Source organism: Haliotis rubra, unplaced genomic scaffold, assembly GCF_003918875.1.
Source record: "Haliotis rubra isolate DU_JTF1 unplaced genomic scaffold, ASM391887v1 Scf156, whole genome shotgun sequence".
Classification (NCBI taxonomy): Eukaryota; Metazoa; Mollusca; class Gastropoda; order Lepetellida; family Haliotidae; genus Haliotis; species Haliotis rubra.
Window position 1 is genome coordinate 1,655,588 of NW_025765514.1, and position 24,459 is coordinate 1,680,046.

The 24,459-nt window shown below is 42.8% G+C and overlaps 1 long non-coding RNA gene across 1 annotated transcript; it reads left to right on the forward strand.

Annotated features, from left to right (window-relative positions):
* The first annotated feature begins 16,749 nt into the window (after nt 1–16,749).
* Nucleotides 16,750–22,137, forward strand: LOC124270967. The gene is made up of 4 exons (XR_006896913.1): nt 16,750–16,931; nt 17,487–17,734; nt 20,825–20,932; nt 21,015–22,137. It is a non-coding gene; the product is annotated as an uncharacterized LOC124270967 (long non-coding RNA).
* The last annotated feature ends 2,322 nt before the right edge of the window (nt 22,138–24,459 follow it).

Consider the following 24,459-nt stretch of genomic DNA (forward strand, 5'->3'; position numbering starts at 1 on the left):
CATGCAAGCATTTGGTGAGAATCATTACTGCGTGATTGAAGCTGAGAGAGTTTGTACTGGGAAGACACCGACAGTGACGACTGTCTCAACATCTCATTATTATTACATTACGTCCCCGGCGACACTCGTACATGCATGACGCCTCTGGACAATTAGAAACATGGTAACACAACAGAAACTAATTTTACGAGCCGACTTCAGTCAAACCAGAACATTAGTTATCTATTTGATATAACCATCTATAGAATATAGCGAGACTTCTGACTACACTCTTATAATATATGTATGCATTTCGACCCACTGGAATTATCGAACCAGAGTGATCCATACCTTTAGCAACAAGGTGGAATAAACAGGTGCGTTCTGTAATCAGCAGCTGTTTACATATGACATTCAATTTTAATTATATTTATGAATTAAATAATGCATAATGCTTAATTATCAAATATAGACTATTTTGAGCTTTATATTGTCGACTACAGAATACATGGGTCATTCAGGCGTGATCCTTAGATCTTTAGAATAGTTTGAATGTTCTATCAGCATCTATAGAACACACGGATCATGCAGTCCTTATCTTATCTAGAACATTCTGTCGCATTTATAAAATGTAAGGAGCATCACCAATCGAATATTCCGTTGTCAACAATATCATCCAAGGAACGTTCTGTTGTCAACAATAGTATATAAGGAACATTCTGTTGTCAACAATAGTATATAAGGAACATTCTTATATATATATAGGAGCATTCTGTTGTCAAATAGAGTAGTATATATAGGAAATTCTTATATTATATAAGGAACATTCTTAGTTGTCAACAATAATATATAAGGAGCATTCTTTTTTCAACTATAGTATATAAGCAACCTTCAGTTGTCAACAATAGCATGTAAGAAGCATTCTGTTGTCAAGAATAGTATATATGGAGCATTCTGTTGTCAAGAATATTATATAAGGAGCATTCTGTTGTCAAGAATAGTATATAAGGAGCATTCTGTTGTCAAGAATAGTATATAAGGAACATTCTGTTGTCAACAATAGTATATAAGGAGCATTCTGTTGTCAGCAACAGCTGAGTATATGAATGATTCTTTCGTGTTCTGTTAAAATCTGTAGCATTCTGGCGTAACTAGAAAATTCAAGAAACATTTGCTTCGTCTACAGAAATGACGGAACACTTTGCGGTTATCAACAGTTTGCTTTGTTCAGTTTAATCACATTTTAATAGTTTTATGATATCGTAAGGACTATTCCAGGTGCTTGTAAATGACTAAAAGCGGTATATATACTAGCTGCTGTATTAGAAAGTACAGATGAAGTGCATATCCTTGGAACGCGGACCTCAGGTTGCACGTGACATGTACATGGGAGTATATGTTCATATAAGCTGCAACAACAACCTGACATGGAGAGTAATATACATGGATATGTTTAAACGCAGAACAGATGGCGGGTTTGAACAGGTGCCAGAGTACTTCTGGCTGTCGTGCACAGGCAATGACACGGTCTCGCTTGACTGACCGGCATTAGAAAGTCCATTAATGTATCACATGTACTTTCGTAAACACTGGTTTATCAGTAAGGTTAGATTAAGTAAGTTTCGTTGAACCTTTGTTCAATATATACATTCCTTTTTGTTTAAAACTCTTTTGTCGAAGCATTGTCCAAACAAAAAAAGAAAAAAACGATCGATATACAATACTCGCTCCAGAAGATCTGTAGACACGGATATCGTTATCTATTTAGCAATCTTGAAAAGACTCGTTAACAAAAGCCAGATGATATATTAAACTTTTTAAACATGTGTTTCTGTGTCTAGTTTGCACTGCGGAGAAGTACTGGCGTCCCAGTCTGTCTGTGTGTCGGTGTCTGGCAAGGACACGCCTATCACTTTGGCAAACGTTCAATAAATTATCTATATAACAAATTGCCTCAACAGCTGCTTGTGTCTTCATCAATTTCGATGCACGCATGCGTACGAATTTAAAACGTGAACGCTGTTGTCGTTGAGATGTGTCACGTGACAACCGTTATAGTCTAGCGTTCCAGACAAGTTGAGGGAGGGCTGGGGAGAGGAGGGGGGCACCTGTAGCGTGAGAGTTGGCGATCAGCTGACTGCCTGGCTGTTGCAAGGGGAATATTCAGACAGGTCTACAGTGTCTGCACGCGTGTACCGCATTGCTATATTATCCTACCGAAATGGTAGCCAATACTATTTATTGTAAAGGTTAGCATGATATGGAGGAAAAAAACGAGCAGGATGCACGCAAAGTTCAAAGGAAGGTTTGGATACACCCACATCAGTCATGAATCATTCGGACTTTTAACAATATTTATTAGTAGAGGTGTGACGATACAGAAATTTCACGATACGATACGTATCGCGATAGCTTGGAACCATACGATACGATCTTATGCATATCAGGATATGCTGTCTTTAGTTATTTTCTTTTAAAAAGTATATTTTAATAGCAAGTACCAGTGTAAATGTTGACATAACCGTCAATTTCTGGTGAAAATTAACAACTTTAAGGTCAACGATACATATCACGATACGAAAAAAGTATCGATATATTTATCGTCAGATAAAGTATCACGATTATCGATACTACGATACATCGTCACAGCTCTATTTATGAGTGAATGAATTCGCTTTTAGGCCACATTTAGAAGTATTTCTGCTATCTCTGAAGCTTTAAAGTTAATGTTTCCCACATGGATCAAAGTCAAACTCAAACTCGCGATCGGATTTGAACTACATCCTGAAGAATTAAGACCAGTGGGCCATCGTAACCTCTCTCATTGACTTTAACATTTTGTGTAATATTGAAAACCCCGAAATAAATGCAATGCACAGGCAACTGGAATAGTTACTGCAGAGCTGGAATATACATGTATATTTATCTGTCAATATACATGCGTCATACTTTCTGTTTGGATAAAAATAATGTCGGTGTACAAAATAGAAGGATGTCACAGTATCCGAATGCCCATGTTGTTTTGGTAGTCGATGGATAGTGGTATGGATGGTCCATGGATTTTCGATGGGTGGTGGCATGGACAGTCGGTGGATAGTGATATGGGCAGTCGATAGATAGTGATATGGATAGTGGAATGGATAGTCATATGGATGGCGCGCCGCTAATGTTGAGGTGAGTGAGTGAGTGAGTTCAGATGAAGCATATTAACTTGCATTACGGGGTGGCAGAGTAATGTGTTACGTATTTCTAAACTAAGAAAGGGGTCGTTTAGACGTTAAGGACGTTGGCGGAACTGACGAGGCATGGTACTGACTGACTGAGTTTGGTTTTACGCCGCTTTTAGCAATATTCCAGCAACATCACGGCGGGGGACACCAGAAATGGGCTTCACACATTGTACCCATGTGGGGATTCGAACCCGGGTCTTCGGCGTGACGAGCCAACGCTGTAACCACTAGACTACCCCACCACCCCGGGCATGGTACTAACAAACCAGGATTTACTATTAGGGCAAATCTGGGATTCAAACCCATGACTAGACCCGTGAAGATTCGGGTTAGAATTGGTCTTCAGCAGATAAACTTGTCGTAAGGCGACTAACGGGATTGGGTGGCCAGGCTCGCTGACATGGTTGTCAAATGTAATCGTATCCCCATTGCGTAGATCGATGCTCATGGTGTTGACCACTGAATTGTCTGGTCCAGACTAGATTATTTACAGACCGCCACCACATAGTTATAATATTGCTGTGTGCTGCGTTAAACAACAAACAAACAGATAAGGACAAACGCCATGGACAAACAACTTCTTTATTCAGGTGATACGACGTTTCAATTCAGATTCTTGTGTCTTGTATACCTGGTGCTCCTTACACGAAGCAATCTTTACTAACTCCCATTCTTTAACATTGCCCTAAGGTTACCTTAGTGACTTACGATCACCTTAGTGCTTTGTGATCTGACTCTCCAACTTCTACAACAAATGCATGAAAGAAGTAAACAAACAAACAAACAAACAAACAAAAAAATAAACATCAAACCCATGACTAACCGATCTTGGTATCCAACTTTTGCACAGCGGATAACAAGCTCTTTGAAGAACTGACTGACTGACTGAGTTTAGTTTTACGCCGCTTTTAGCAATATTCCAGCAACATCACGGCGGGGGACACCAGAAATGGGCTTAACACATTGTGCCCATGTGGGGATTCGAACCCGGGTCTTCGGCGTGACGAGCCAACGCTTTAACCACTAGACTACCCCACCGCCCCTTCTTTGAAGAGAACTATAACACGCACCGTGAAAATAAGACTACTGTTTTTGTTCAATTCACAAATGACCAGACACCTGGTATAAAACATATGCAGCCATACACATTTGGAGTGTCAAAATATGTTCATGCTTAATAATGTGCATTTTAATAATCGGCACGCTAACAAAAGTCAAACCTAACACACGTGCGTGGTTGGCATTAAAATGACGTTAGCGGCAGCGCTGATTTAGGAATAGCTTTATTAATACTGATGTTGAGACTGTTTTCATGATACCCTGTGACGGATAAACCACGTGCCGTTCCAGTCTGCTTGCTGAACACCGCGTGACTGCAATGAATATTAAACCCAGACATTTATTTGCATATAATGGAAATGCTTGAAAAGTTGTAATACACAGTAGGTAGATATGTTGTGAGCTCGCAGATGGCTGGTAGACAATAAACTAAACCTATTGTGTTTAATCTGACTGACTGACTGAGTTTGGTTTTACGCCGCTTTTAGCAATATTCCAGCAATATCACGGCGGGGACACCAGAAATGGGCTTCTCATTGTACCCATGTGGGGATTCGAACCCGGGTCTTCGGCGTGACGAGCCAACGCTTTAACCACTAGACTACCCCACCGCCCCTTGTTTAATCTGAAGGTGTCTGCGTTTCAAAGTACGTTAACATGCCGTTCATATTCATAACCTGTTAGTGGATCCGTCTGACGTCGTTCACGAGTTTGTTGGTATTGGAGCTTCATATATGCCGAACATATATACATAGGTATGTCTGTTTTTCATATATTTCATATTTAATATTTCATAATATATTGTAAGTGTGTGATCCCAACATTCTCTGTGACGTCTTAAGGTGACGTTATATTTATATCCGGTTATATCTGTCGTTAACATTCCCTTTATATCTAATGACTAATGGTGACGCTATTTATAACAAATAACTTGTATGGGTAGAAACTTCTCACACTCATTTCAGTGTCTTGTATATATGCAAGCAAGTAGTTCTGATCTGATATTAATCATTTGCCCTAGTATGCTATTCACATTATGTCATTGCTTGAAGACGTGTGCCATCTTTGTTCACATATTCAGGAACATCTGATGAAATGGCTGTTTAATAATGGCCAATGAACTCCTGCTATGATACCGTCGGATTCGTTCATCGATTCTGCTTTTAATGAGTACTGAAAGGACTTTGATGCCGTTATGTGTCACATAATACATTTGTATACTTTTTTCATACTTCTGTTTATACATAGCATCTAATATTTTAATTTATTGTTTGTTGTTTAACACTGTTGTTTAACGGCGGCGGTCTGTAAATAATCGAGTCTGGACTAGACACTCCAGTGATCAACATCATGAGCATCGATCTACGCAATCAGGATAAGATGACGTCTCAACCAAGTCAGTGGGCCTGACCATCTGATAGTAGCCCAGTAGCCTGTTACGACAAGAAGACCAATAATTCTAACCCGGATCTTCACGGATACTGTACCTAATACGATGTAGTACACGTATGCTCTTTGACTGTCTTAAATGAAGTACATGCCCGACAGCGTTGAGAAAAACGGTCGTTGACACAAGAGTGGCGTTCCAATACTTTATTGATAGCTGATGATTCGACCAGGGAACACTACATAAAAGTGCGCAGCTTTCTTTAACATCGATATAACGAACGAGAACGCAATGTATAATAATATCATTTAGATACATACAAGTAAGCAATTGATATACATTATGTTATTGGGTGTAATTACCAATTAGCTACATCACTTGTTCAATTCCAGCGGACGAAAAATTCATGTGCAACACAAAATTGATTCTGTTGATACCCTGACGACGTTTCTGCTCTGTCCACTTGGTCCAAGGGGCGCTACTCTAATTTCAAGACTAAGTTCAAGGTCGTAGGTAGATAGAAGACGATTGCTGAGATGTTATTTCAACATGTGTTGTTTATTCGTGATACTCTGAACCTTAACCATACAACGATGTTTGTACTGCTATAATAGACTGACTGAGTTTGGTTTTACGCCGCTTTTAGCAATATTCCAGCAACATCACGGCGGGGGACACCAGAAATGGGCTTCACATTGTACCCCTGTGGGGATTCGAACCCGGGATCTTCGGCGTGTCGAGCCAACGCTTTAACCACTGGGCTACCCCACCGCCCCTGCTATAATAGAAATGAGGGGCCGTATACAGTCTCTATGGAAAGTATTTGTTCTATGGTCTCGTGGATTTGACATATTCAAGTAACATACAGCTTTGAGATGCAAACATCTGTGGCGTTTTGTGGAGGAATGTTAGTTTCTTTTGGGAGGCGATTATCCGTCAAGGAGTGGCGTACACTTGCTTCCCACACCTTCTAATGACCAGCTGTCTACGCTTGATGTTATTTCTTAATAACGCTGTATTATTATGAAGCCGGTGATCTCTTCACCGGTCAGTAATAGGTAATTATATTGTGCTTCACACAATCTACCTATTGTCACTTTTATGCCCAATTTATTATATATGTACAATAAATAGAAAGTAAATAGATAGAAACGACATATTTTTTACAAATACACACAAACATACCATAGTATAATAACATATTCCCAACATCTCAGCCCTTTCGGTAATGCAAAAGCCTTGACTTTCCAGTCTGCATTTCTTGGGGCTCCTTTTCAGTGTAAATGGGTTATTTGTTTCTATCAAAGTTACATATTCTTACAAACTAAGGGCTACAGCTAGTTCACATCATGGTGAACTACATCGCCAACCACAGCATCAGGGATTCAATCTCGCTTCCAATTCAAGGGCAACATCGACTTCAGGGTTTTCGTTGGGCACGTCAAATTCAACGCTGGCAATGTCGGAACTGTTGCCGTGTGCTTTACTCTGATCAGAGCGGGTTCCAACAGAGCTGATGTCAGATCACAGATCTACAGAACTGGCCACAGAATCCGTCACCTCCCCATCCACAAAAGACCTGAGGTCACATTGTAAAGGCACTGAGACGCAATGGACGGCATTTCCTGGTAACGCCATTAGACGTCAAACCAACTCAACGCCGTGTGCGCGCATGCATCTGCGCAGGTCAAGGACATCATTGGCATTAGTTTTGTGGCAGTTATGATTATGTTTATTCACACTTTTTCCCGAGTGATGTGAAATCCTTGTGTGAAATCTCAAGAGTGCTGTTTGGGAACTAACGGTGACGTTGAGACTTGACGGCAGTTATTGTGCATATCAGTGTTATATCAGACCATACGGTTATGTCTTAGAAATATGACGTTGGCATCAACTGATATTTTTCTAGGTGTTTTACATTTTATGAAAAACCACTCACCTAAAAATAATAAATGAAGCAAAACACAAAACGCTAACAGATAAGTAAACTTAAAAAACTTGGAAACTGATAGTTTTACACTGACAAAATCGACATCTGATTCAACATGTTATCTCTATTGAAATCCTTATCATGGACCATGTTTAAGTAATGATCCGTTTCAATATTCACCAGACGATGTATAAAAAAGCGTCAATATATCTGGAACATCTGGACCAGACATCTGACCTTACCAGACATGATACAATCAGACACTATGTCCTTAAACCATCAACCAAATCACCTAAAACCTTGTCAGTGATTACTTTCAACTCTTCAATGATCTCCATCGCGATCTGGTAAGCACAGTGCGTGAGGTGTGACCCAAATTAATGAAGGTACGGCGTATAACTATGTCAGTGGGCTGTTATAGTTTATAATCACGTCTGAGCTCGCCATATCCCGCCGTGCAGCGCACCCATGACCAGTCACTTGAAAGGCTCCCCTTGTCGCTCTTCAATGAAGCATGAGACAAGCTAATCGCTAGGAATTGATGGCGGTTTTGTCTTCACTCAGCCAAACCGACACATTAAAGCCGCTAACTCAACGTTTGTGTTAATTTTCTGTAATGCCAGAGGAAACGAGATTGATTGAGTAGGTTTGTAGTGAAGTTGTGTCGGTTGCTACACATAAAACGCATATCAGAGTGTAATCATGATCTACAAACGACGCCACCCAGTCAGGCATTTCCGGTGCTAGTGTTCGGGTGGACCAATGCGCATGCGTGTATGTAAGACTCATCGCTGAGTGCGTGGACGTCCTATTGTGCTGTGACCAGTCCACTGTAGTACCTTCGCATTCCGATATCAAGTCAATTAGACAAGAGGTAGTGTTTTCTTGCTGCCTGCCGATAATAGAAGAAAATCAATTATCGTGTACTGTCCGACTTTATCAGTTCAGCCTCGGGTCAGTGCGTACGAGTTTATTACGGTCGGTGACGATGGGATGGTGTTGTATAAACACGGCACCATATGGACTTCCTGTGGTATCGCAGTTACCATGGGAAGTACAAGAACTCTGCCATGAAGATAACATGTTAACACTCAACACACACGGGGCAATCCGTCCTTGAGCATCCCCCATACAATATTAACCTCCGAAGTTGAAAGTTAAACATAGAAGCTTGACACGAATAATATTTACTTTAATTAATTTAAACATATACATTTTACTCACTGAAATCTATGTTTTTTAATGCAACAGTTTTTTCAACCAGTGAAACTGTAAACAAGAATGTCTTTTTCCATACAAAACGTTAAGCATGATTGAAAGAGTTTTCTGGATCATATACATGAATGTTCACTGACGTATTAATCAAAATATTGTTTATTGATAAGTGGTTAATTTAATTACTCCTTTTAAGTTGTTAGAAGAATAAGTCAAATTAGTAAAAGTCGAAACTTATTTCGACAACGTCTTTAAGGAAATTAGGATCGACGATGTACCATACTACACGACCTTGTGATTTCATCAAATCTTATTCGGGACAGAAATATTGCTTTCCGTCTTTCAAACATATCCTGTTCCGTGATTGTAGCGATGCCCTGGAACTGTAAAGTGACATGACCTTCCTAGTCCCCAGCTATCGCCTAACGCCAAGCCCACTCAGCCACATCTATTACTATCGGAAAGCGAGCTAACACGATGTATCATGTCTCACGACACTGGGTACAGCCTGGTATGTATTCGACATGAAGAATGGGAGAAGAACTGAAGATGACCCAAGAGCGTAAGCTTGGATAAATAAATTAATGTGTCATACAGACCCTGAAACAAATACAGCCAATCTAGCCCATGCAAATCTAGAATGTGTGGCAAGTTTAGATTACCATAGTTTCTGAAAATGAAGAGTGAAGTCTCTGGGCTCCTTTTTACAGCATTTTGTTTTATTTGAAAACTTTTTTCTGCAAAATATATTCATTTCAGAGACTAGCCGTTAGTTTGATAGTTAATAAACAATTGTTCATCTGAATGTGCGGAAATCTGGATTGGACTAAACTGTTACAGACGTTATGGAACTGTAATAAAGCCGAAACTGTTGCCGAAACACTACTAATTTAACATGGGCCAACACCCATATGAAATACACCACCATCGAGTAACCGTTGCTTGCTTGTTTCATGTTAGCCACCACCAAACACTAGAATTAACTTTTTCTTTCCCGCTGAACATTGTACGTACATGTAATTATTGTTTTTATTCCCGTTCAGTATGCTTCCTCTGCATATATACAATCATCATAATCACCATGAGCTAAGCTGCAGTGATAAAACATATATTTTCCTTAAGCATTCAAGAATTGCAAATCATTTTAAAACCAAAACTCTTAAATTCCTTTGACTCTTCACAAGGGTCTCATTGGGTGCATTTGAAACGCTAGCCTTCACACGACGAATTTCGGAGCCTTACGATAAAAAGTCGAGCCAACACATACAAACGCGGTGTTAGGGATATCACATTCCAACACATGTCCGGCCGGTTTGTAATGCCCTATTGTTTCCGTTTGCCGCCTACTACTCCCACACAACCGCACCTGTATTTGGGGGAGGGGTCGCTAAAGGGGAAGGGTAGGTTCCTGACACCGGTGCTACCTGATATTTGATGTGATTGTCAACAAACACCTGCACTGTCTACAGAAGATGCCGGCAGCTTGCCGTTAACGCTTCATGAGCTTCAGATTAACGGGGGAAACATGGTCGTTAAGGGGACCGTATAATCATTTTCTGACCTTGATTTCCAAGGGATTTGTGACAAAGTATTTTTGTATGGAGAATCTCAGTTTACTTGTACATAATTCACACGCCGGAGCGATATTCAATAACATTATTTATGTATTAAAACACACATTTTTAATCGAATTATAATTCTGCAAAAACAACAGCATTTAAAAAATGTCCATCAGAAAACAATGACGTTTTAAAGTGTTAGTTATTTCTAATCCAAGCTGATGGTACTCTTTCATGTGTTCGAATTCTATCACAGCTATAGAGAACATATTTTTACGATAGTTAATCCTTGAAGTCATATATTGTAATGGTACTCTGTACCGACAGAGGGGTAGCGTGGTGGTTAAAGCGTTCGCTCGTTACGGGTTCGATTCTCCACACAGATACAGTATTTTGATAATAAGGCCACTTACATAACGCTGAACTCCACGCAACACAGGTATGCCCTAAGCTCATACGACATAGTGGTCATTATTACCCAGGATAACCCAAGCTGCTGGCCAGTCGCTAGAAGGTAAATAGTCATAGGACTTATCCCATGGGTGTCAATTTTCTGCTGGGTGAACAGAGGTGAGGTGAGGTGAAATTGGGTTTAACGTCGTACTTGAGAATATTTCGCTCATATGACGACGTGCATGCGTGTGTATGTGTATGTGCGGCTGCTTGTACTAGCCCAGACTTAAGCTGGTTTTAAAGTGCTAGCCCACTGAGATACCATGCCGCAGTGAAGCATCAATACCCAACTCAGACACATTATACTGACTCCGAGCCGACCAGACCTTGTTGTACCCATTAATGCCGAGCGCCAGGCAGGGACCAACAAGTACCATATTTTAACGTCTTTTGGTATGACGCGGTCGGGGATCGAACCCTCGACCTTCCGCTCTCCACTACACCACGGAGGCGGTCCTGAGTGAACAGAAGCGATTTTGAACAAACTCACTTGTCTAAGGTGAGACCACATGTGTTTCGTTGTGGGGCAACGAAAAAGTGCTAGAATAAACCCGGAGTTAAGCTGCCAAACACGGTCACCCATTCAAGGACATTCCGTGACGAACGTTACTTAACTTCAACTGATATGTGACCGAGGCTCTGAGAACAAGACCACACGCCATCCATTTCTGTTGCAGGACGTCTTGGTGTTGAAGGGATGATGTTGACAGCTACGTAAAACTGAACTCAGTCACATTCTGCACTGTTTGAAATATCGGCTGGCATCATTTACATGCCCATATTAACCATGGGTATTGCACGGAAAAAACTTGAACTGTCACTCACCCTGTCAGAGTACAACAGACTTAGATGACGAGGGTTATGGAATGACATAGGACAACTGACTATACTGAAGATAAATGTTTTTTTGCTATTCAGATATCCCAAGGCTGACATCCCATCTAAATGACTGTGGACCGCCTCCGTGGTGTAGTGGTTAGAGCGTCCGCCCGGAGAGCGGAAGGTCGCGGGTGCGATCCCCGACCGCGTCATACCAAAAGACGTTAAAATATACTTGTTGGTCCCTGCCTGGCGCTCGGCGTTAATGGGTACATCAAGACCTGGTCGGCTCGGAGTAAGTATAATGTGTCGGAGTGGGGTATTGATGCTTCACTGCGGCATGGTATCTCAGTGGGCTAGCACTATAAAACCAGCTTCAGTCTGGGCTAGTACAAGCAGCCGCACATACACATACACACGCTAGTCTGTCTCACAGTCCCTGAACCACATTATTTCCCCCACTGCCAAGCTCTCTCTGCAGTGCTAAAGCCCTAAATAAAGCAAGTCTAGATTTCCTCTCCTGGGGCTCCTTTTCAATTTAAATGGGCTTGTTTGTTACTATCAAAATTATGTATATTCAGAGACTAAGCATTAGTCTAATACACACGCATGCACGTCGTCATATGAACGAAATATTCTCAAGCACGACGTTAAACCCAATTTCACCTCACCTCACCTAAATGACTGTTGGAAGTAAGTGGGCGAGGTTGGTCTCAGACGTTCAACACTTTGGTAAGCACGGTGCTGGCAAATCTAGAAACATAATCGGACCGAACTGGGACTTGAACCGTCCATATGTTTTGTCGTGCCCGAGGGATGCATGCATACACCTTCGCTAAGCTAATTGCGGCGCCTTTTTATCTTTTTGCAAGAAAGACTCCATCTTTTATTACACAAGGTATTTCTGTTTTAAATTTTCCAACGTTGTTAGTGAAATATAGTTGGACTGGCCATTTTTTGATGATTTTGACTAGCTTCGATTACTTGCAAATATTCCCAGGGCCTGCAAATGTTAGTGCAGGACTGGGGAAAACTCCCGACACATTTACAACAAATTCCTAGATGATAAAGGCGACAAAACCCTTTGCATAATCACCAGGAATGTTAAGCAAAAAAGCAAAAACATTACATTGATTTTTTGGCGTTGTTTCTTCTGTAGAACACGTGGCTGTGCACTCTGGACTCACAATAGCGTATTGAGCGATTAATCTCACGTACATCACGAAACATAATGGCCACTATGGAGAGAGTGACTTCTCAGAGCAACTGAAGGAGCTGGGCATAGCAGGGTGTGCCATGAGGTGTTTAACGACTACATCTGCAGGTGTGATTAGAACATCCAGCTTCACATTCACACTGTGTTTATGGCCATGATAGAGTACAGACGTTAACCTTACCAGGGCCCCGTCCCACAAAGCGATCTTAGCGCTAAGTCTACCCCACCTCCCTTTCTATAAAACTAACGCCAAGGTCGTTTTGTGAAACCGTCCCGGGGCCTACCACTGCATTGGTATTGGCGATAAGAATCTAGAAACATTGTATCCTAATTGCGTAGATCGATGCTCATGCTGTTGAACACTGGATTGTCTGGTCCAGACTCGATTATTTACAGACCGCCGCCATATTGCTGGAATATTGCTGAGTGCGGCGTAAAACTAAACTCACCCACTCACTCACTAGAAACAAACAAATACTGGACGTATTCGTTCATAATATGGTCTGTCTTCTTTGGACGTACAAGCCCTGCCAATAATCTGTTACGAAAAAAACAGACACCTTCCAAATGATTTTACCAAGTTCCGACATCCCGTCGTTTAGCTATCATGTAAAGCATACATGTTTCCCTCATTGGATCAGAAACTAGACATACTTAAATATGATCTCTTGCACAATGGCGGAAAACCAGTTTTATTACATGAGTTCAAAGTTTGGTTTCTGCTTATCTCCACAGCAGCACATTTAGTCATTCCGTGAAGCAGACGACGAGGCTGAGTTTCCCGCCAGACACCTGGGGGAGCAGACGTCAGACAGTAATTACCACTAGCGACGTCTGCAACTGTTGGGGTCACCGAGTGCATGCGCAGATATGTGGCGGTTTGTTTGTGATATGATATACATGTACATGTGCATAGGTGCGTACGTGTTGATTACATAAGTGAAGTGTTTGGAATTGGTTTCGTTTGTTTGCGTCTGAAATAACCAGATAGATAGCGATGTAGGCGTGAATAGTGTTACAAATGAGTTCTTTGCATATAATATGTATGTATAGTAATGAAGGACTATTTTTATCGCCAAATCTGAATCGATATTTGAAAGAATAATCTTATTTTGCAATGACTATCCTATCGAGCGAACTGTTTTGCCGGAACTACTTTCACGATGGTATTTAGAGCAAGACGGTGAAGGTCATTTCGCAACCTGGTACATTTAGTATGATCCACCATATTCTTATGTTTAATCGTAGATCTGAGGGAACGATCGTGTATTTTAGTGTGGGTGAAGTTATGTAGGAACTTGTGTTCATATCCAGATACATAGCAGAGATTATTGATTTCGTATATATGTGTGTGTGAGCGTGTTTGCGCCAAATGTGAATCGATATTTGTGAGAGACGTGTGTTTTGCCGGAACTATGATAGACCGAAAACACCACCCAACTACGTTTAGTATGATCCACCATACTCTTATGTTTAATCGTAGATCTGAGGGAACGATCGTGTATTTTAGTGTGGGTGAAGTTATGTAGGAACTTGTGTTCATATCTACATAGATTATTGATTTCGTATATTGCGTGTGAGCGTGTGTGCGTGAGAGCGTGTGTGTATGATAGACTGAAAACACCACCCTCTACGTTCAGGTTATATACACAAAGGACATATGACTGGCTGTATAAGCTATCCTGGAAATGCTCGTTACAACAACAATAAACATACGTGGATCTCCTACACGTCAATATTTCTACAGCAATCGAGAAACAAAGTAGTGTGCCAGGTACAGTGTTTGGTTCAGTGCGTGGTACAGTGCGTGGTACAGTGTTTGGTACAGTGTTTGGTACAGTGCGTGGTACAGTGTGTGGTACAGGGAGTGGTACAGTGCGTAGTAGAGTGTGTGGTACAGTGTGTGGTACAATGTGAGGTACAGTATGTGGTACAGTGCGTGGTGCCCTGTATGGTACAGTGCGTGGTACAGTGTGTGGTACAGTGCGTGGTGTCCTGTGTGGTACAGTGCGTAGTGCCCTGTGTGGTACAGTGCGTGGTAAAGTGTGTGGTACAGTGCGTGGTGCCGTGTGTGGTACAGTGCGTGGTACAGTGTGTGGTACAGTGCGTGGTGTGGTACAGTGTGTGGTACAGTGCGTGGTCCCCTGTGGTACAGTGCGTGGTACAGTGCGTGGTGCCGTGCGTGGTACAGTGTGTGCGTAGTGCCCTGTGGTGGTACAGTGCGGTACAGTGCGTGGTACAGTGTGTGGTACAGTGGTACAGTGGTGCCGTGTGTGGTACAGTCGTGGTACAGTGTGTGGTACAGGGGAGCGGTACAGTGCGTAGTATAGTATAGTGTGTGGTACAATGGGTACAGTGTGTGGTGGTACAGTAAATGCGTGGTACAGTGTGTGGTGCCGTGCCTGGTGCCGTGTGTGGTACAGTGTGTGGTACAGTGCGTGGTGCCAGTGTGTGGTACAGTGCATGTGCCGTGCGTGGTACAGTGCGTGGTGCCGTGTGGTACAGTTCGTGTGCGTGGTACAGTGCCATGGTGCCATGTGCGGTATTATTGCATGCGTGGTACAGTGCATGGTGCCGTGCGTGGTACAGTGCATGGTGCCGTGCGTGGTACAGTGCATGGTGCCATGCGTGGTGCCATGCGTGGTACAGTGCATGGTGCCATGCGTGGTGCCATGCGTGGTACAGGCATTGTGCCATGCGTGGTACAGTGCATGGTGCCATGCGTGGTACAGTGCATGGTGCCGTGCGTGGGTGGTGGGAGCATGCGTGGTACAGGGGTAGTGGCATGCAGGGCAGGAGGGTACAGGAGGGTACAGGTGCCATGCGTGGTACAGGGGTGGCAGGAGTGGTGTCATGCGTGGTACAGGGAATGGTACAGGAGCGGTGCCGTGCGTGGTGCCGTGCATGGTGCCATGCGTGGTACAGGAGTGGTACAGGGAGCGGTGCCGTGCGTGGTGCCGTGCATGGTGCCGTGCGTAGTACAGGAGTGGTACAGGAGCGTGGTACAGTGCGTGGTGCCGTGCGTGGTACAGTGCGTGGTACAGGGGAGTGGTACGGGGAGCGGTACAGTGCGTGGTACATTGGAGTGGTACGGGGAGCGGTACAGGGAGCGGTACAGTGCGTGGTAGAGGAGTGGTACGGGGAGTACAGGAGGACAGTGGTACGGGGGAGCGGTACAGTGCGTGGTACGGGGAGTGGTACGGGGGCAGCGGTACAGGGTGCGGTACAGTGCGTGGTACAGGGAGTGGTACAGGGAGTGGTACGGGGAGCGGTACAGGGAGCGGTACAGTGCGTGGTACAGGGAGCGTTACAGTGCGTGGTACAGGGAGGGGTACAGGGAGTGGTACAGGGAGTGGTACAGGGAGGGGTACAGGGAGTGGTACAGGGAGTGGTACAGGGAGGGGTACAGGGAGGGGTACAGGGAGTGGTACAGGGAGTGGTAAGATGCTGTTGTTGCTGCAGTCCAAGGATGTTTTTTTCTGCCAGATCACATTCGAGCTTGTTTCCTAGGTGAACCCAGTCGGGCACAAAATATTGACGTGTTTCCCTGATCAAAATCATGTTTCAAACAAACCTCTTGAGTAAAAGCGTTTCGGTTTCCGAAGCTCCGTCAGTCTTGAAGAAAACACACAATGGAATCTGAAATAATTACGTCATGCTCAGAACCACCGTTTCTGTAACACGATAAACTAGGTACAGTAATCCTCACACTTGATTTAACACATTTAAAGATCACTTCATTCAATTACACATAAAGCGTAAGGGCCACGTAAAACCAACTTAACAAATCCAACATTAATTCACAACCTATTCACATTTCTCAAATATATTTTTTTTTAGATACGACGTGGCACACAAGTGCAACTGGCATGAATATTTGAGCGTGTCGCCTCAACGCCTCCCTGCTCTCAATTCCATTGGGTCATTATCCGGCGCGTGAGTGGCACGCGCTGTCGGGTGGGCTTGAACGCGTCGATATTGAACCCGAGATTACCGCGGACTTGAGGAATGAGAGCAACGACCTAGATGGCAACAACTGCACTATACCGCCAGACAGACGCATCGATTTATACCCGCCAGACCGGTATGTAAATTAATACCATATTTAGACGCCCTTGTGTTTATTTACGTTTCGGTCTCCCCAACACGGAATAGCAAGGCAGTGGCCACGCCCATCACTTCATGGGGCAACTTGAACCGTTTCGATGTGAAAGAAAAGATACTGTTAGTAAAACAAACACAAGCCAGCAAATACCCTGGAAAAATATAATCTCTCAAATTTATGTAAATACGTTTTGTTTTAGAGATATGGAATGGTATATTTGAACCACTTCACTGCTGTTCAGTTGGTGTAGATCGACCTATATCTGAACATTAACCGTATTAGTGGATATCATTGTCAATTCTGTTCGCCTAACAACTTGTACATATTGACGCGACTGCAAGCATTTGTTTCGTTCAAAGCTGGCTCTGATCACGGAGCCCAGTCTGTTTGTGTATACCTTCAGCGTTATCGTCACCGACAAGTTCTTCTGTCGACAAATCCCGCTACCTGCCCACGTTAGGGGAATCCCCTCACCCAACACTTCGGTTCGAGAGTAGTACACAAATAGCGCTTGGGTATGCATATATTTGTCAGGTATCACAACAGCGCGTTACTCAAAATGGAATCTTTGCAATCAGCTGGTCCGACACGTCAGGTACGAAGACGACCAGGGACACGGGGACTGGACAAACGGGTGGTCAGTGCGGCAAGGGAGGCGATACAGAGCGGCTCCCTCATCCCACTAATAAAGGAGGAGCTGTGGTGTAAGATCCAGTCCAGGCGTCTATCGGAGGGACAGGGGGGAATTAACGCTGCTTCCAACACCCCCAGTCACATCCAAGGTAGGCAGACTCGTTCTCGTATTAAACAAAGTGTTGTTAAAAAACCCGTGGGTCGTTATATCTGTTCCCGCCAAAAATGACACCATCATGTTAGGGAACGATGTCATCAAAGGTCATTTCTATATGATTCTGAACATGGTTTATTTGCTAAGTTTTTCGACCCTGTCTGATAGTACCGTGTTGGTTAAGTCCCGTCAGCACTTTTTACGACTGAGCTAGAAGCATCTAGAACTCCATGATATGTCAAGACTTCAAATAGGAACGATTAACCTAAAAACATTTTTCTGAAATAAAACTACTGAGGAATCTTTGTTGACAACGTCGGACTCTAGAAATCAAATATATTTTGATATTGCCCCTTTACAATTTGTCGGCTGGTAAACCTCGTTGTAGAAATGTACGTTTCTTGGGTAGTGTGGTCACGTGGTCGTGTGTAAGGCAACGTGGTTCAGATAGTGATGAAATGGAGGTAATGCTGACTGTGGTTTAATATAGATCAAGGAAATGATTGGCTAACGTGTGACCCTCAATATCCGGAAATAGATCCTGCCCCGCGTTGTGACGAATTTTTGTAGAAATCCAAATACACGACTGCAAAATTGGTTTCATTACAAACTATATATTATTATTATACGATATTCCTATAGCGCACATATATAACGCTGGTATTTTTTCCCTCGATCACTGGATGTCAATCTCAACGGCACAACGTGTTATCAATCTCAACTCCCTGGGGAGTATACAACTCTTGCAGCCACTAGGCGCACCGAGTTATTGTGGCTTTCTCATCCTAACGAGGTACCCATTCACAGCTGGGTGGACTGGGACACATAGTCACAGTACTTTGTCCAAGTTCACTGCACGTTGCTGTTCCCGCAACTAGGTGTTTGCACGTATTCATGTGGCCACCTTCTGGTCATATACCAACGGATTCGTGGGTTCTTTTAAGTGCACAGGGTTGTGCACTGTACACTAGGGGTTGTGACAACACTGAAAGAGTCTGCACACAAAGTTGACTCCAAGGTTTTACACCCGGTCACAGGTGGGCTCGATCCCGACACCTCAACCTCACTGGATCACTAGCCTGGCGCCTTAGCCAGCTCGCCCACCGCACCCCATAAACATATACGACATGGGAATATAATTCTTGTCAATTATGTGTCGTACTGTTTGACATTCGTTATAGTCCTCCAACATCCGTGGTGAGGTGGATATTGAGCGTCCAGCGAGACAACGGACGGTCCGTGGTTCGATCACCTGCTCTCAAACCAAAGGACATAAAGACACTGTTACCTTGACCCGTCCTCGGCATAGCGAATATGACAGGAACCTGGCGGGTCTGTGTCAATCGTATATGTCAGAGTGGGGTATCTGTGTTAATTTGGACTATACTGACTGACTGAGTTTGGTTTTACGCCGCTTTTAGCAATATTCCAGCAACATCACGGCGGGGGACACCAGAAATGGGCTTCACACATTGTACCCATGTGGGGATTCGAACCCGGGTCTTCGGCGTGACGAGCCAACGCTTTAACCACTAGGCTACCCCACCGCCCCAATTTGGACTATATGTACATCATTGGGCTAGCACGTGTGGACAAGCAAACTGAGACTCACGCATACACGCACGAACGCGACTTAAACCACATTTCACGTTCCAATCTAGTATTAATCTCTCGGAAGGGTAATAACAACATTTCACCTTCCAAGCTGGTATTAATCTCTCGGAAGGGTAATAACAACATTTCACCTTCCAAGCTGGTATTAATCTCTCGGAAGGGTAATAACAACATTTCACCTTCCAAGCTGGTATTAATCTCTCGGAAGGGTAATAACAACATTTCACCTTCCAAGCTGGTATTAATCTCTCGGAAGGGTAATAACAACATTTCACCTTCCAAGCTGGTATTAATCTCTCGGAAGGGTAATAACAACATTTCACCTTCCAAGCTGGTATTAATCTCTCGGACGGGTAATAACAACATTTCACCTTCCAAGCTGGTATTAATCTCTCGAAGGGTAATAACAACATTTCACCTTCCAAGCTGGTATTAAAGGGTAATCAACATCACCCTCCAAGGAAGGGTAATAACAACATTTCACCTTCCAAGCTGGTATTAATCTCTCGGAAGGGTAATAACAACATTTCACCTTCCAAGCTGGTATTAATCTCTCGGAAGGGTAATAACAACATTTCACCTTCCAAGCTGGTATTAATTTCTCGGAAGGGTAATAACAACATTTCACCTCCCAAGCTGGTATTAATTTCTCGGAAGGGTAATAACAACATTTCACCCTCCCAAGCTGGTATTAATCTCTCGGAAGGGTAATAACAACATTTCACCCTCCCAAGCTGGTATTAATCTCTCGGAAGGGTAATAACAACATTTCACCTCCCAAGCTGGTATTAATTTCTCGGAAGGGTAATAACAACATTTCACCTTCCAAGCTGGTATTAATTTCTCGGAAGGGTAATAACAACATTTCACCCTCCAAGCTGGTATTAATCTCTCGGAAGGGTAATAACAACATTTCACCCTCCAAGCTGGTATTAATTTCTCGGAAGGGTAATAACAACATTTCACCTCCCAAGCTGGTATTAATTTCTCGGAAGGGTAATAACAACATTTCACCCTCCAAGCTGGTATTAATCTCTCGGAAGGGTAATAACAACATTTCACCTTCCAAGCTGGTATTAATCTCTCGGAAGGGTAATAACAACATTTCACCTTCCAAGCTGGTATTAATCTCTCGGAAGGGTAATAACAACATTTCACCTTCCAAGCTGGTATTAATTTCTCGGAAGGGTAATAACAACATTTCACCTCCCAAGCTGGTATTAATTTCTCGGAAGGGTAATTACAACATTTTACCTCCCAAGCTGGTATTAATCTCTCGGAAGGGTAATAACAACATTTCACCCTCCAAGCTGGTATTAATTTCTCGGACGAGTAATAACAACATTTCACCTTCCAAGCTGGTATTAATCTCTCGGAAGGGTAATAACAACATTTCACCTTCCAAGCTGGTATTAATCTCTCGGAAGGGTAATAACAACATTTGTCAGCTTTCCCAATTATCTATTTTTAGCTGACGCCCGATGACGTAGAAAAACGTTGCCTTAGACGTCAGCAGAACAAGAACGCAGCAAGGCGCTTCAGGGCCAAGGAGAAGGTCAAGGGCAATCAATTACAACAGGTAACTAGATGAACAGGCTATTAAAGAATAAACAATACACAAGTTAGCAAGTAAATACCTATTTATTTATTTGTTTTCGCAGAAAATATCGAGGTTGGAAGAAGACAAAGTATCCTTGGAGGCATTGCGTGAAAATCTACGTCAAGAGAAGATCGGACTTGTTTCAAAGCTGAAGGAACACCTCGTGCAGTGCACAACTTTTGATGACGTATTTCACCATCATATCCTTTCACTTCACAGACAGCCTTCTGACGACACAATAAGCGACCATCCAACAGTATCGTGATGAAACTAAGGACTTTAATGTGCATGTCATGGACATTATATTACCATGACAATGGGACCATTGATACGTCATAAGTGACGTCATTTATCTGTTACGGTTGTGGGACATTTCCGCTTCGAATCCTGCCGGAAGTGGAATAAACATTTCTCTAACTTTCCCTCCAACGACCCTTTTGGGTGAAACCAACGTTACTCGATCTTAACACGTTTTACTGGAATACGCTTTCAGAGATATAAGACAATTCCATTTTAGCCTTGTGGTAGAACTGAGGATATTTATGAACTGTGATGAGTGAGTGAGTGGGTTGGGTTTAACACCCACTTGTACAGTATTCTCGATATATCACGGTGTGTCATGGTAACCCCCACGTGATGCAGAAAATTAGACATTTACCACGAACTGATGCTCAGCTGTTGTAAATGTTTTCATGTCATGGTGACCTAAAGTGTGGCAGTGTTACTTTAAACATACGTTCGAAATCAAGCAGTTTATCAATCAGAAAATCACTATCGACGAATGCTAACCGGAACCGGATGTATTTGCATATGTGTAAAACACGAAAATATCAACAAGCTGCTAAAACAACAGATGCATATCTTTATATTTGCCTATCATGATGCAGGGATATTCAGTTTGAAAGTGTTAACAGACACTTGTGTTGATATAGTACAGTTGCACTACAATATGTCAAATGACAGCGTTCACTGCACCGCTGTAAACCACTGGCTGTCAATGTGAAGGTCGGAAAACAAAGCGGTATGACATCCGGGTGCCTGGAGCTAAATGACGTGATTTGTCAGCCTGTGTTTGGGACACCTGTAGGTGTTGGAAGTATTTTATATCGTCTCGACGGGTGGTAAGGATAACGGAACCGATTCGTAAATGTACAGTTTCGAAATAAAAGAGGTTCGCGAGGAAATATGCGATTCATTTTGGTTTTAGTGATTACGCTGATACGGGTAATACTGTACGAGGCACCAAAGAGGTTGGTATGTTGGTTTGTTGTTTAACGCCGCACTCAGCAATATTCCAGCTATATGGGCGTTAGATCACTGCGTGGTTACCTTTTCAAAGAGAAAAGTCCTTGGAGAGGCAAGGGCAAGAAACTGATATTTGGCAATCGTATCATCAAGGTGTCGTGGGGTAGCCTAGCGGTTAAAGCATTCTCTCGTCACGCCGAAGTCCCGGGTTCGATTTCTTATATTGTGAAGCCCATTTCTGGTGTTCAGCACCGCAGTATTGCTGGAATACTGTGAAAACAGCGTAAAACCTTACCCATTATTATGCTTCCACACAAAAGAGACGAAAACTATTCTAGTGTTGGATTCGAACTCCCGACCAACGGACCTGGTAGCTATGGGACAATAATCTCTTTCAGTTGAAGCCTGAAACAGCTGGACACCTGTTTGTCCCTGGTTCCGCGAACTGAGTTTAGTATACTTTTGTAAAATAATATTATACAATAAAAATGCTGTTTTGTCCTCGTTTTGTGAGCAATCGTATTACCCCGGGCCACGCCGTAGGGAGAACACAGCGTGTAGCGCTGCACAGAACAGCAGAGAGAAGCGCGGGACAGCTGCAATGCATACGTGCATCCACCACGCCGTCAGTGTGCAGCTGCAGTTGAATGAAGAGTCAGAAAATCTCCCCCGCTGTCCTGTACATTCACAACACACTCCATTTCCACAGAAACAAATAACATGATATATTCCTGACTCTTAGAAGCATTAATACGTATTGTTCTCGTGGACATAATTAGTGCATACAAATGTTTTCTGTGTGACTCAACCCAGCCCGCCGTCCGTCTCTGCCGATGTGAAACAGAACAGATTCCTGGAGCGGTGCTATCACCTCGCTACTCTCTACAAAAAAACTTTCAGACAGAGTATATCAAATGGTCTACTTTATTTCACATGTTAGCATAATGGTTGGAATACAAGACCCCATTATCTGAAAAATACAGATAGATCCTTTACATAACCACCGTGATTCTAGTAAACCCGTATGGGATGAACCAAGCGATGTCTGTGTTTAAATGTTGAAAAGCTATAAACTCATACCGGTGAAGCTGTCCAACAAGATGCAAACAAATGATTTGTTTTTTTTGTTTTTTTATAATGGTGTAATATATGTAGTTTGTGGTATGTATTATGCTAATATCGGCATCGATGACGTGCGGCGGGGTCAGGGATGTGCCTGTTGCTGTGTAGTGTTGTCGGAGTGAGTCAGCTCCTCGGCTACACATATTCTGTGGAACACTTGGAGAAGGGTCCATGGCACCGTTACTATAAGCCCATTATTTATGTACACAAACGCTCTGCATACATCCCCTGCATTGCAGAGCACAACATTCCAACACCTTGTCCTCGTCTTACGACCTCGCTCACATGGGATGGTTATGCATGCTACAATGTTGTACAAACAATTTTCATAGTCTCAAAACAACATGTCTGTTTTTCCTCAGGACTCCCAATCGATATTCCTTTCAAGGAACGTGATTTACCAAATACATTTACATAAATGTTGCTCATAAAAAAATACGTGATATCACCTTTTATCATCCAATACTCTATCCCATAATGCAACTTATAAAGGACAACGACCCCAAACGAGATTTGTCCATTGTAATCACATGACATGTTCTACTTTGGATCTAAATTTTTATAAAAACGGTTTGAATTTTGATGAACATTCTTATTTCAAGAGCAAGTTTTATATCATACAATTCGGAGATACAAATTTACAACTGTCCATATTGTTCTGTTTCTAGATGGCTTAATGGTTTAACACTGCATACAACCTCTTGTATCTCGGGGTGGGGTGGGGCTGAAGGGGTGGGGGTTGGCTTGACACATTGTACCAATGTTTGTTTCCCTGTTACGGGATGGGCATGGGCATGGGCATGGGCATGGGCCCTGAATAGCAGGCACACAGTACTGCAGTTTATGCATGTTGAACAAAACATCTACAGTATAATCTCTGCAGAATTCCGGCTTTTAAGCTGAAGTTCAGGCGTTTGATGCTCATTACGTCAACCCTTGGTTTCCCTGGTCCAGGATCAACCGCCGTGAAGAACCTGTGATAGCATCTGATAGTGAATGACTTCATATCGCATCCGACTGACACACACTCATTTAAAATACGGGCGATTTGGCCTTTGGAAAATTCATTTGTTTCATGCAAAGAGATCGTTCGTGTGGGTTCGAATCCCAAATTTGAACTGAAGATGCTACCTGGCTTC